The sequence below is a fragment of the Solanum stenotomum genome, chromosome 7, assembly GCF_019186545.1.
Source record: "Solanum stenotomum isolate F172 chromosome 7, ASM1918654v1, whole genome shotgun sequence".
Classification (NCBI taxonomy): Eukaryota; Viridiplantae; Streptophyta; class Magnoliopsida; order Solanales; family Solanaceae; genus Solanum; species Solanum stenotomum.
The window spans coordinates 55404417-55409742 of record NC_064288.1 but is presented as its reverse complement, the minus strand read 5'-3'; positions in this window follow the sequence as shown (position 1 = coordinate 55409742).

Genomic DNA, 5326 nt, shown 5'->3' with positions numbered 1-5326 from the left:
CTAATTAGTGGTAGATGATATAAAAAGTTCATACACTACAATAAATAACGAATTTAGTAATAATAATTAGTAATATCATTGTCATTATTATATTATATCCAATGGTAATAATAATTATGAATATTTATAAATAATGTTTTATATAAATACTACTAAATTTTTTTTCTAAATGCATTAATATTAATTCAATTACCACTAAATATTGCTAAAAAAATGAAGCTATTATCCCTAAATATCTTTTTTTTAATAGTGATACACTATAAAAGTTAATAGTCTATGAAATGATGCAAGAATTTTGTTCTAGAGCTCTCAATTAATTAATTAGGACCTACATACATACTGTCACAAATAAATAGCCCTTTAATTAATTAAAAACCATTCAGGACCACGCCTAACTATTTACAGCAACTCCATACCCTACATTTTATGAGATAGTAAACTTCGATTAAATATAGTAGCGGAGTCAAATTTTTCACTAAAAAGATAAAAGTAAACACACGAATTTGTCAAAGAAAGTTCAATGTCTACAAGATATACATATAAAATATTTTAATCATATATAAATTATGTAATTTTTCATTGAACCCTACCTAACGCTGTCCCTTTTTGTACACTATTGAATTACATACTTTAGCTAGTGATGTTACAATATAATGTCATACTATTTGAGTTTTTAGAAGAGTATAAATGTGAGAGATGGATGTTATCTTCTTACACAAATTAAATGTTGATATTGTTAGGTAAATATAGGCCATGCTCTATGGAGGTATCTATATATATTAAAAATTATTATGATATTAATTAGTAAGTAATATATACACTTGTAAGGAGTAAATTGCACAATAATGTAGGGTATATAGGCACGTACAGCCAGTTAATAATATAGAGAAAATAGAATTTTGCTCTGTTAATTTATATGTTTGTAGCACACAATGAACAAGTGATTTTTTGTAATATACATATATATACTCTTTTATTGTGTGTAATCATATATTTATGTTAGTAACCAAAAAAATATTAAAAAATATTAAATCACTAAAACAAATAAGAATTCAGTGGAAATTATCAAGCATAGTCGTATTATTGGTACTATATTATATTTAGCGGCAATAATGAATATGAATTTTTATAACCAACACTTTATATATATGTCGCTAAAGACTTTATCGACTCTGGGTGAAATTAACATCAACTCAATTGCCACTAAAAGAAATACATATTGCCACTAAATGACTCTTTTGTTGTAGTGTATGAGAAGCAACCACGTACTACTCTTGTCACTATCCTTTGAGTTCTGTTATTATTTGTGATATTTTCTACAATTTGATTATCGTTATATCTTTTTATGACTATCGACTATCGTTGTCGGATTTTACATGATTGTCTTCATTTCCGTTATTTTTTTCTCTATATTATTTTGAATTTTTTTTAAAATCGATACTTTATCGAAAACAGTCTCTCTACATCAAAACTACTAATAACATCTACTTACACTCTATCGTAAGAAGCCACGTCTTCACTTTTTCTAGCTGTTAGGCCTGCTTCAGAAAATGGTCCCAATTTTTCCTTTTAGAAATCATATTATATTTTGCTATTATTAATATTTAATTGACAAAAAGCGTGCTGCATGGATCATAGAGTTGGAGGCCCACTTATCTGTGGGCCCACAAAAACACTCAGGCCCAATTAATTTCAGCTGCATTCTGCCACCGCCCATTTCTGTCTCCTTTTTTTCTCCCACTTCTTATACCAACATGTGTTAAATTTTTATTTATACATCGTCAAAATATTTTCAAACTATGTGAAATTATATAAATATGTTCGTAGTTAATGTTTTGATTTAAAAATACCATTGTGATCAATAACTTGATCGAATAATACATGTATTCTTACTTAATGAGTATAAAAATATCTTTAGTTCAATAAATTGTCTTTCATTTCCTATTTAAATATGAGAAACCCCTTGTTTGGGCTAGTTTCATGTTGGAGGCCTCAAGTTCGAAATTCCTCAAGGAATTTGCCTTCTGGGTCGAGCTCGTCGCACCGGGCTTGCCTAGTGCGAGTTACTTCTCCTGTGTGGTTAGCGAGCTATTGCACAAGAGCGGGAGTTTTACCTTGTGCGCACCCAAAGGATAGTGACTATGGATCCCTCTTATTATAAAACAAAATATCAGAAAAATGGTATTCATATCAATTTAATTAAGTGTCCAAACATTTTATAGAAGTTCCAATTGAATATAAAATGTATAGAATTTTGTAGCTAATTAATGTGTTGGAGCTAGGTAGATTATATAAAATGGTAGAAATATACTGAGATGAGAGTTGTTGGAATATATATTTATCCTCAAGGTCCCATCATAAGTGTGGTCCTAATAAATTGATTACACTCCAACTGCAATTTCTAGAGAATTTTTATTCCCTCTCAGAGTTTTCAATCTTTTATTGTATTTCTATTAAAAAATAGAAATCTCAAAAGAAATAAAAGATTTGATGATTTAATATATTCATACATTATAGAACGGTTTTATTATGATCTCTTTATTCTGTCTCCATTTATAAAAAAAAAACAAGCCGACACAGTAGGTATTGATGATGATTTAGAGTTTTTTTTCTTAGAGATATAGAAAAAACATGTATCACATGTATAAAATCTGAGAAAGTCTCATATGAGTTTGAATGAGTACATGAAATTTTAAAGAAGTTGAAAGAAATTGTATTAAAAAGTAATATATATGAAACTTTTGACACTTCAATTTGTGTCAAGGGTCATGAATATATGTTTTTACCATCTTATGTGGAAATCGTTAATATACACAATATATAACTAGTTTAACAAAATCAATTAATTTAGACATGACATTACTCGAGTACAAATACATATCTGCTCAAATATATCTTCTGGCTTATTTGATACCCGTGATTCGTGATCATAACCAAAAATGTGGTTGCACCAAACTTTTGTTATTTCCAAGTCCTGTCTTAATCCACTACTACCTGCATAGTTGGATGGCATATATATTAATGTCCCCTTTTCCCTATATTGTTATTTGATATAATCTCTACCTGCTGATAATCTTTTAAATCCCCAAAAAAGAATTATATAGTGAAGGAATATTCTCAAAAGAAAAATCTTCCTGATTATAAGTGAATTTACGTATTATTTTACTCAAGTATATATTAGTTATTTCACTTTCTATCCAGCATAAAATAATACATAAATTTCCTTATAACTTATACATGTATTAGTTATGTGAATTTCTGAAATCTGAATTGTCAACCAAACATCTTATTAATTTTGTATATAAATAACTTATTTTTTATTTATCTATTAAATGTGATATAAGATATACAAAAAATAATATACGAATAACTTTCACCTTATCCAACTACCAAACAATCGATCCCACCAAAATAGTGTTATTTTCTGAATAATAGAACTATTAGGTCCGCAGGTGTCTTGTCCCAATAAATTATTTGTCTTTTTTTCTTGTTCTATAAATTATTTGTCAATTAAGGACATTTTTTAATTAATTGCATGATTCATGTGGGAAAAGTTAAATTACGTACTGTTACTTTTTCACTCCTGGACCTAAGTCCTACCTAATAATTAATGACACCAAACTTATTAAATTTAGAAAATAAAATGACATATGATGTCATTTAATTATTACTCAAGTTGTAACATAATGGTTGTTACACGTTTTATTTGTATTGTATTGTTAGTTATATATCATGTTTGCTTTGATTATTATTTAAGTTTTATTATATCGTGTTGTGTAAATTTATCGTTAGATAATGATAAAAAAAATCTATTTTATGTAACGATTGATTTGGTGTGACTATATAAGAAACTCTGGGTGCACCAATATTAAGCAAAAAAAAAAAACAAGAGGTTCTAGTTGGGATAGAACTCAGGTCGCATGGGTGGATGTAGAGGTGTATCCAGGAGGGGGTCATCAGGTTCACGTGAACCCATGCTCCCCTCCTGAAATCATGTATAGTAGTGTTATATTTTTAAAAAAATATTTAAATATAGATTTGAACCCACAGTTGAAGTATCATAACGTGCATTATGATTGGGTGCACCTCTCTAAGTGAGGTTATAAATTTGAATTTTTTATTTATCTAGTTTCATTTTCCTTTTTAAAATTGGGTAACGTCTCTAAGTGGTTTGGATAAGTATAAATTTGGACCTATAATTTTAAAATTTTAATTATTTTTAGTGATAAGAACCTAAATGATAAATCGATCAAATTTATATCTCAGATTCACTTTTTCGAAATAGTGCGCACCCATCATCTCAAAATTTTGGATACGCCTCTGGACCGGATGTATTAGCATGTACCATTAATCCTAAGCATCCTTTTATTCATTTCATGGGTACTGTTAATTAATATTTCGTTTCTATCAGTTTCTCAAGATAATATATATATATATAATTCTTTCTGAAGTTAACGGGATTTGTCTTTGTATGTAATAACGGATATAAAGTGTAAAGTATAATGTCTATCTAAAAGTGTAAAAGGGTCTTCATGATGTCAAATTAATACGTCTCTAATTTTGGACTTCTATTTTTTTCATATATATATAGGTCAAACAATTGGCAGAAATTTTGTCACCGACCAAATTGGAAAATAATAATAATTGAAATTAGATAATCATGAGGTATTAAAACAACCTGTCACATTCTTTTTATACCCAACTTTGAATAGGAAATGTGAGACTGATTGTCAATTTCATTGAATTTCTACTTTGGTATAAAACATATATATTCATCTTAGTTAAGCTTCTATATTTAACTTATCCTCTCTTGGAATAATTAAGGATCTAGATCTGAATTCCACTTAATTAGTCAATTAGCAATCAATAAAAAAATCATCAAATCAATATGGATAAGACCAAGGAGTTTTAGGTAATAAGTTAATAACAAGGTCATTATTTCTCATTAAAAAGTAGTAATAGTTTTCATAAATTTATTAAAATGTAATGCTTAATTATAATTTTGCCTTCAAGAATCTCGATTTTTTTTTAATTCTTCACCTGATGTTCATGTTGGAGCACCAACTAAATCCAAATCACGCATTGTAAAGCCTATATTGGGGATTAAAATTTCGATTGAGTATATGTAATATCAAGGAATTTGACAATCTAGTCACTTATCAAAAGTTTATGTTTTTTACTTAATGACCATTCTATTCCATTTTCTTGTTGATCTACTTTGGTGCCTTTGTGATTGATTTGGGAGGGGGGGGGGGAGGGGGGAGAGAGAGAACTCATAAAATGAGTGAATCTCGGGGAAAGACACAAATTAAAGAAGTTAATTTAA